The following is a 10026-nucleotide window of genomic DNA, read 5'->3' as shown; positions in this document are numbered from 1 at the left end:
CGAACGACTGGAGAATGGGGTGACATGATCGGGAGACAATCGGCCAGGGAAGTAGGGGGGGGGAGCAGCGAGGTCTGGAGCGAGCGACTATGGAGGGTGGAAGCGGCCGGTGCAAAGCAGGGGGAGAAAGCGAGTTGTGCCACCTAGTGGTTGCGTTGTCAGCAAACGCAGCCTTTATTGTCCATCCTTAATTGCCCTTGAGAAGGTGGTGGTGAGCTGCCTTTTTGGAGCAGCTGCAGTCCATGTGTTGTACGTAAACCCACAGTGCTGTTAGGAAGGGAGTTCCAAGATTTTGATCCAGTGACAGTGAAGGAATGGTGATATAGTTCCCAGTCAGGACAGTGTGTAACTTGGAGGGGAGCTTGCAGATGGTGGTGTTCCCATTCATCCAATGTCCTTCTAGGTGGTCGAGGTTGGGGGTTTGGAAGGTGCTGTCGAAGGAGGCTTGGTGAGTTGCTGCAGTGCATCTTGTAGATGGTACACACTGCTGCCACTGTTCACTGGTGGTGCAGGAAGTGAATATTTAAAGTAGTGGATGGAGTGCTGATCAAGTGATCTGCTTTGTCCTGGATGGTGTTGAGTTTCTTTGGTGTTGTTGGAGCTCCACTCATCCAGGCAAGTGGGGAGTATTACATCACACTCCTGACTTGTGCCTTGTAGATGGTGGGCAGGAGGTGAATTACTTGCAGCAGAATTCCCAGCTTCTGACCTGCTCTTGTAGCTACGGTATTTATATGACTGATCCAATTCAGTTTCTGCTCATTGGTAACCCCCCGGATGTTGATTGTGAAGGATTCAGCAATGGTAATGTCATTGACTGTCAAGGGGAGATGGTTAGATTCACTCTTGTTGGAAATGGTCATTGCCGGGCATTTTTGTGGCGTGCATGTTACTTGCCACTTATCAGTCCAAGCCCAATCTTGCCCAGGTCTCTCTACATGTGGACACGGACTGCTTCAGTATCTGAGGAGTTACTAATGCAACTGAACATTTTGCAATCATCAGTGAACATTTCCACTTCTGACCTTATGATGGAAGGAAGTTTATTGATTCTAGACAGATACATGAATGGGCAGGAAGAAAAGAGATACAGACCCTTAGAAAATAGGCGACATGTTTAGATAGAGGATCTGAATCGGCGCAGGCTTGGAGGGCCGAAGGGCCTGTTCCTGTGCTGTAATTTTCTTGGTTCTTTGTTTGTTCTTTGATGAAGCAACTGAAGACGGTTGGGGCCGAGGACACTACCCTGAGGAACTCCTGAGCGATGTCTGGTACTGAGATGATTGGCCACCAACAACCAGCACCATATTCCTTTGTGCAAGGTATGACTCCAACCAGTGGAGATTTTTCTCCGTGATTGCCATTGACTTCAATTTTGCAAGGGCTCCTTGATGCCCTTGGCAAGAGCAGTCACTGTCACCTCACCTCACCTCCTGAATTCAACTCTTCTGTCCATATTTGGGCCAAGGCCATAATGAGGTCAGGAACTAAGTGGCCCTGGCAGAACCCAAAATGAGCATTGGTGAGTAGGTTATGGCTGTGTAAGTGCTGCTTGATAGCACTGTCAACGACACCTTCCATCACATTACTGATGATCAAGAGGAGGCTGATCGGGCAGGAATTGACCGGGTTGGATTTGTCCTGCCTTTTGTATACAGAACATACCTGGGCAATTTTCCACATTGCTGGGTAGATGCCAGTGTTGTAGCTTGGCGGGCGGTGTGGCTAGTTCTGGAGCACAAGTCTTCAGCACTGCAGCCAGGATGTTGTCAGTATCCAGAGCCTTCAGCCATTTCTTGATATCATGTGGAGTGAAGTGGATTTAGCTGAAGATTGGCACCTGTGATGCTGGGGACCTCAGGAGGAGGCCGAGATTGATCATCTACTTGCACTTCTGGCTGAAGATGGTTGCAAATGATTCAACCTTGTATTTTGCACTGATATACTGGTCTCCCTTATCATTAAGGATGGGGATATTTGTGGAGCCTCGTCCTCCTGTTAATTGTTTAATTATCCACCACCATTCAGGACTGGATGTGACAGGACTGCAGAGCTTTGATCTGATCTGTTGGTTGTGAGATCACTCAGCTCTGTCTATTGCATGCTGCTTCCGCTATATGACATGCAAGTAATCATGTGTTGTCGCTTCACTCATTTTTAGGTCTGCTTGGTGCTGTTCCTGACATGCCCTCCTGCACACTTCATTGAACCACTATTGCTCCCTTGGCTTGATGGTAATGGTAGAGTGAGGGAAATGCCAGGCCATGAAGTAACATATTGTGTTTAAATACAATTCTGCAGCTGCTGATGACCTACAGTGCCTCATGGATGCCCAGTTTTGAGCTGCCAGATCTGTTCATTTCTTCCCTCAGATATAATTGAAAAAAAAATTCTGAAGAAATGCATGAACTAAATAAAAAGGAGAGAGAAATAAATACTGACAAAATGGATGGCAGAATTTGGAAGGTAAAAATATTTCAGTTTTATTATTGATGAGTGAGAGGAATATATCACACTTTGGGGCTTCTGGAAGTGGATTTACTGATAATCTGGGGAATTGATAGGAAACTGCTTCATAGTTGGTGGAACAAATTCCCGCCCTTGGGGTGGAGCCAACAGCTGCATCCGTCCAATAACAGACAGAGTAGAAGTACTGTATCAGGCCTTGTTAGCTCAGTTGGTAGAGCATGGGACTTTTAATCTCAGGGTCTTGGATTTGAGACCCTTGTTGTGTGGTTGTTCTTCCCTTTTTCAGTCTTCATCAGCAGAGAGTTCAAGGAGTGTTTGAAATTAAATTCAACAACATCACCAGATTTCAACTACTCCCACCCCGCCCCCTCCCAGTGTAGTTGACAGGACTCTCAACCTCTGCCTTCCCACTTCCCCTCCCTCCCAGATCTGCGACAGGGTTCCCCTTGTCCTCACTTTCCACCCCACCTGCCTCCACATCTAAAGGATCATCCTCCACCATTTCCGCCACCTCCAGCGTGATGCCACCACCAAACGCATCCTCAACTCCCCTGTCAGCATTCCGAAGGGATTGTTCCCTCCGCGACACCCTGGTCCACTCCTCCATTACCCCCAATACCTCGTCCCCTTCCCAAGGCACCTTCCCATGCAATCGCAGGAGATATAATACCTGCCATTTTCCCTCCTCTCTGCTCATTATCTGAAGCCCCAAACACTCCTTTCAGGTGAAGCAGCGATTTACTTGTACTTCTTTCAATTATGTATACTGTATTCACTGTTCACAATGCGGTCTCCTCTAAACTGGGGAGACCAAACGCAGATTAGATGGAACACCTCTGCTCAGGCCGAAAGCATGATCCTGAGCTTCGGGTTGCTTGCCATTTCAACACTCTCCCCTGCTCTCATGTCAACATTTCTGTCTTTGGCCTGTTCCAGTGTTCCAGTGAAAATCAACCCAAGCTCGAGGAGCAGCACCTGACCTTTTGATTCGGCACTCTACAGCCTTGTGAATTGAACATTGTGTTCAATAACATCAGAGCATGACTGGTGTCAGGCAACCACAAGCATTAACACACTCTTTGCCTTTGTCCCAGGACAGCTTTGTTATTTAATCTCTCCTTCCCTCTGCACTATCAAACACCTTCCCCTTTGTTCTCTCCCACATGCCCCTCCCCGTCACTTGTTTAAAACCTAATTATTTTCTAACCTGTGTCAGTTCTGATGAAAGGTCACAGACCATAAACGTTAACTCTGTTTCTCTCACCACAGATGCTGCCAGAGCTATTGAGTATTTCCAAAACTTTTTGTTTTTATTTCAGATTTCCAGCATCTGCAGTATTTTGCTTTTGTTGTGTCAGAAAGTCTTTCCTTGATTCAGGACTCTTACCTCTCTCCAGAATCTCTCTGCTAAAGATTGAACTTTATCTCATTTCACTCACAGCTCAGGGTCAGTGTGGCACAGTGGGACTTCTGGCTGTGTCCCACTTCACAATCCCTCAGTACTGAGAAAACAATGGGGAATATTACTCACATGTTGTGTTCTGTAACTTTTTACAAACACTTTAATGTATATATTGTCTTCCAAAGCAGTGACAGAATGGTGGCTTTAGTGTGTTGTTGAAATAGCTTTGTTGAGTTCGTGCTGTACTAACAGTTAAACAGTTCTTGGTTCAATACCAGGTTTTGGCACTTTCAACCTCTCCTGTGTCTTTTTCTTTGGCTCCAATGGTCAAGCTGCATGATTTACTCTGAAATTAGCACCAGAGAACCAAGGCACCAGCGAGCATGAGGAGCTGAAATTAGCACAGATCAAATCCACTTAATATTTCTGACTGAAGATGGTTGCAAATGCTTCAGCTTCATCTTTTGCACTGACGTGCTCAGCACCACCATCATTGAGGATGTGAATGTTTTTGGAGCCTCCTCATCTTGTTAGTTATTTAATTATCCACCACCATTCACGACTGGATGTGGCAGGACTGTGGAGCTGTGATCTGATCCTGAGGGAGATATCCGTGTGTGGAGTGGCGGGATGTATGGAGAGTGATCCTGAAGAGGGTGTCCGAGCCTGGAGTGGAAGCTTTCCGTGGAGGTACAGGAGTAGGTCATTCAGCCCCAGTGTTTTATAAAGGTTTAGCATAACTTATTTGCTTTGACTCTATGCCTCTATTAATAAAGCCAAGTGTCCTGTTTGCTCTTAGCAACCTTTTCAAACCTTGATCAAAAAAGATTGGTGTACATTGTCTCATTCTTCCTCCCAAACTGTATCACTTCACAAGTCTCTGTGTAACATTTTATCTGTTGTGTGAAAGCCCATTTTACCAGTGTGTTTAAGTTCCTCTGAAGTGTGTTACTGTCACTGGCATAGGACGAAATTCACGAGCATTCTTTGATGCTATCTCCGTGGAAAGAGCAATCTTACACACTAGCTCAAATTGGGATTTTGTGTGTTTAGTATCTTTCCTCATCCACCAATATAAGCACAAATCTGTCTCATAATGTACGGTCTAAGAATGTGCCAATGCTGCAATGTGGTGATAAATTCTTCAATGTCACAATGTACTCACCACTGTTTCACTACTTTTCTGATTTCTGGATCCAAGTTTGTAGCTTTCCGCGATCTCTAGTGGCTTAGGGTTGAGCCTCACTTCAACGAAGAAACGGAAAATTATGATTTAAAGATTACACTGTCAATCATTCACATCTCTGTCTTCTCCTGAACTTCGAGTTCAAATTTGTTTGTGAAGTTGATTCACACGTTAAGACAGCACAGTCTTTGTCTTTGTGAAGGAAGTGATTTGGGAATGGCTGTTTGAAACTGTCCCTTCTTGCACAGAAATTCAGTGCAAATACTTGATCACTCACAATTTCCTTGAGAGAAATTTGTTCACAATCGCATTCGACACAGAAACGGCCTCAGCATTAATCTCACTGAAGCAGAATGTGACCGTGTTGTATGTTTCAGAATGTTGTTGCCGTTATTTGTCGCTTTTAACCAAGACTGGGAGACAGGGCAAGGTTGATCCGAGGTTGGAATATATTAACATTCAGGAGCAAGAAAAATCAAAAGGAACAAAATAAGAAAACCCAGTCTCCGGATTTGAGAATCTGTAGATCCGCTTTGGGAAAGTGAATCAGAGCAGAATGAAGGGTGAACTGTCCAGAAGAGATGAAGGCACAGCTCAGTCAACACGTTCCCCTGGTTTATGATGCTGGAACATTCCTCACACAGAAATGATTCAACCCAATGACAAACATTCTTCCAGCTGATAATTTATGCTATTGATTTAAGGACTGTCTCATGTGGTTACCGAGTGACGACGAGAAGATATTAAACTTTGTTCTATTCAATCTAGCTGTGATAAAGTTTGAATTTTTCTCCCTTTTATAAACAGTATTTGAAGGGTCTCGGTAACAATGTTCAGTGTTGATGAGAGTGCGGTCTGGGTGAGAAGCTGCTGAGTGTGACAGGGTCAGGACTGGATGCAGGAAGTTCTCTGACAGTCTCCCTCTATCTCTCTAATGGGTTTGAGTTGATTTACGACTGGTAGCCTTTATTTTACTTTTCTTATTTAGAGATATAGCCCCTTCGGCCCACCGAGTCTGTGCCAACCAGCAACCACCCATTTATACTAATCCTACATTAATCCCATATTCTCTACCACATCCCCACCATTCTCCTACCACGTACCTACACTCGGGACAATTTACAATGGCCAATTTACCTATCAACCTGCAAGTCTTTTGGAGGTGGGAGGAAACCAGAGCACCCGGCGGAAACCCACACAGACATAGGGAGAACTTGCAAACTCCACACAGGCAGTACCCAGAACTGAATCCTGGTCGCTGGAGCTCTGAGGCTGCGGTGCTAACCATTGCGCCACTGTGCTGCTGTTGGTGTTTTGATAAATGAAGGAAGTTCCCTCCACCCATTTTTGTTGGACAGACAGTGTGGTATAAGGATGTAAAGGGTTAATGCTGAAGATAGTGGGATCAACCCCTCCCACTGTCAGAGTGATGATGGAACAGTCACATGAGATGAAGTTTGGGAGAAGAGAGAGCAGCACCAAGGATGCTAGCTTAGCAGGCTTGATGAGTGTGTATAGAGTATTGTGCAAATTAGAAAAGAGTTCTTAGTTCTTTCAGCAGGAACTGTGTCCAGAAAATATCGAGAAACTCACAATTTTATTATTCAGGAGTCGGAACACAGATATTAATTGCAAGTGACAGTTCTGGGACCAATTAACAAAAAAAGTAGAGAATAATATTGCTCACTGATTGAAATCCCCTCGTGAGGAGACAGTTAAACAGGTGATCTTTTGGGGCATCCTTCGATCCAAGGTTTCAGCAACATTTAATCTCCCTTTTTGGTGAAATTCTCTGTTATTTGCAACTTTTTTTATCAGCTTTGATGGGCGAGTGAAAAAACTGAAAAGATTGAACAGTTCCATCCTTTCTTTTCTTCCTTCTTCTCTTCTTTCCATCAGTTTCTCTTTTCTGTCCCAGATCAATATAATGATGAGAATCCCACTTTAATCTGCTGTTTCTGGTGTTTTATCCATTCCAATCAAAATTTCAACATTCCAATCAAATCTATTTGTTATTCCACAGTGTCTCTCCATGTGTTTTATTCTGTTGTATTCTCTCACAGTCTGTTTGATGATCAATGTTACATCTCACTCTCTGTTCTGGTGAAGATCAGAAGCAGTGATATCTGTTTACACCACCCGACAAGTCGGCCTGATGCTGTGCCTCGCTGATCATGTGGGGTTAAAGCAATTCTTCCAGTCAGTTAGTTCAGTTTTCATTTCATGAGAAATTCGGTCATCATGACTTCATCAGTGACCTAATGGTTCCGGTGTCTGAGTGATGTTAATCATGATGTGATGAAATGATTGCATGTTCCAGTCTTTCCGTGTTGGGTTTTCACACTGAGTAGAAACGTGTTGGACATGGTCTGGAAATGTTTCACACCGCTCCATTCCCAACTTCATTTACTTACAGAAGATATATTTCCATCATTCCACAGCTGGCTGCACAGCCAGAAGCTGTGCTGAAGGTGACAGCTATGTCTCTGCAACTGACAAGGTGGCCGAGAGGTTAAGGCGATGGATTGCTAATCCATTGTGCTTTGCACACGTGGGTTCGAATCCCATCCTTGTCGCTAGTTTATGAGCTGTTTCGTGTATTATTTATGTTGGGTGAGCTTATGTGTAAAGTCAGCCTCGAAACCTGTTCTTGTCAGTATCTTGACAGTGATTCCAGAATTGGTTATACTTTATTAAAATTGAGACAGACAATTGGAATTCTTCACCCAAACTGCAGTGGAATGAAGATCAAATAGGGATCACGAAACGGAGCAGGATTTTTCCTCCCCTCCTTCCTTCCATCATTACTTTCTCTGGATTTGCACCAAGTGAAAGACAAATGGGAAAAGCAAATGGCGAGGGAGCAGATGCAGAAAATTATCCTTTGGCAAGAAATTTATTTTCAAATCTTCTTGATAGATTAAGTGAGTGAGCAATGCTTTGGCAGATGGAGTTTAAAATGAGGGGTCATCGACTACCGACGCTAGATCAGAGTGTTTTTTTGTAAGAGGTGAGATGTTAGAAACGGTTGAGGAGCAGAGACCCGAATACTGAATTAATAAAAGCTCGTGGACTGGTAGAAAATAATGTGAAAAGTGAACAGAATATGAAGATTGGAACTCATGTTGCAGTGATATAAAGCTCTGTGCTCCTGAAGTAAATGTCCAAGCCCAGATTGTGGGGAATCTGTGGAGAGTGATTTGGTTTTTATTCATTCTTGGGTGTGAGTATCGCTGATAAGGCGAGCATTTATTACCCATTCCTATTGCCATTGAGAAGGTGGTGGAGAGCTGCCTTCTTGAATTGATGCAGTCCATATGGTGCAGGAACACCCACACTGCCGTTGGGGAGGGAGTTCCAGGATTGTGACCCAACAACAGTGAATAACTGGCGATATCGTTCCAAGTCAGGATGGTGAGTGACTTGGAGGGGAACCTGCAGGTAGTGAGTTCCCATGCATCTGCTGCCCTTGTCCTTCGAGGTGGTAGTGGTCACGAGTTTGGAAGGTGCTGTTGAAGGATACTTGGCGAGTTGCTGCAGTGCATATGGAGATGGTACACACTGCAGCCACTGTTTACTGGTTGTGGAGGGATTGAATGTTTAAGGTGGTGGGTTAGGTGCCGATCAAGTGCGCTGCTTTGTCCTGGATGGTGTTGAGCTTCTTGAGTGTTGTTGAGTGGGATGTATTCCATCACACTCCTGACTTGTGCCTTGTAGATGGTGGACAGGATTTGGGGTGTCAGGAGGTGAGATACTTGCTGCAGAATTCGTAATCTCTGACCTGCGCTTATAGCCACAGCATAGATGTGACTGGTCCAGTTACGTTTCTGGTCAAGATATTGATGGTGGGGGATTTAACGATGATAATGCTTCTGAATATCAAAAGGTAGATTTTTTTTCTCTCTCATTGGAGATGTTCACTGCTTGGCACTTGTGTGGCCAGAAGGTTGCTTGTCACTTATCAGCTCAAGCCTGAATGTTGTTCAGGTCTTGCTGCTTGCAGGCACAGACTGCTTCAGTATCTGAAGAGTTGTGAGTCATCATCTAACATTCCCACTTCTGACTTATGTTGAAGAGAAAGTCATCAATGAAACAGCTGGGATGTTTGGGTCTACGACACTACCCTGAGAAACTCCTGAGGCAATGTCCTGGGCTGAGATGATTGGCCTCCACGAACCACAACCATCTTGTTTTGTGCGACGTACGACTCCAGCAAGTGGAGAGTTTTCCTCCTGATTCCCAGTGACTTCAATTTTGCTAGGGATCCTTGATGCCACACTCACTCAAGGGTGGTTCAAGAAGGCAGCCCACCCCACCACCTTCTCAAGGGCAATTAAGGATGGGCAGTAAATGCTGGCCTGGACAGCAACGCCCACATCGCATGAATGAATGAATAAAAAAGTGAAGTATCCATTGTGTCATTGTTTTGGTAGAAAATATAACCCTGGTGGAATTGCCCCTCCCAATCACACCTCACTTTATAGAACATAGAAAATGGAGAAAATTTATGGCACAGAATGTGACAATTTAGCAATCGTGTCTGTGCCAACTGAAAAAGAGCGATCCAGCCCAACCCCACTTTCCAGGTCTTGGGAATGGGATCTGAACAGATCTCAGAGCTCACATTATGTGAATGTTCTGTTGAAGTATTGGTGAGCTGATATACCAGGGGAGATTCACACTGTCAGACACAGTGTGAAATACATTCAAGTATTTATAAAACATTGTAACATGTGCGTAATGAACATAGAACATAGAACATAGAACATACAGCACAGAACAGGCCCTTCGGCCCACAATGTTGTGCCGATCCTTTGTCCTCTGTCAAGGACAATTTAATCTATACCCCATCATTCTCCTTTATCCATATACCTATCCAAAAGCCTTTTGAAAGTCCCTAAAGTTTCTGACTCAACAACTTCCCCGGGCAAGGCATTCCATGCCTCGACCACTCTCTTGGTAAAGAACC

At 44.5% G+C, this 10026-nt stretch overlaps 1 non-coding gene across 1 annotated transcript; it reads left to right on the top strand.

Moving 5' to 3' along the window:
* Positions 1-7551: 7551 nt before the first annotated feature.
* Positions 7552-7633, top strand: trnas-gcu (transfer RNA serine (anticodon GCU)). The gene has a single exon. It is a non-coding gene; the product is annotated as a tRNA-Ser (tRNA).
* The last annotated feature ends 2393 nt before the right edge of the window (positions 7634-10026 follow it).

This window comes from Heterodontus francisci, unplaced genomic scaffold, assembly GCF_036365525.1.
Source record: "Heterodontus francisci isolate sHetFra1 unplaced genomic scaffold, sHetFra1.hap1 HAP1_SCAFFOLD_278, whole genome shotgun sequence".
In the NCBI taxonomy this organism is placed as follows: Eukaryota; Metazoa; Chordata; class Chondrichthyes; order Heterodontiformes; family Heterodontidae; genus Heterodontus; species Heterodontus francisci.
Note: the sequence above shows the minus strand (reverse complement) of the source record. Positions and strands in the feature narration are given on the sequence as shown.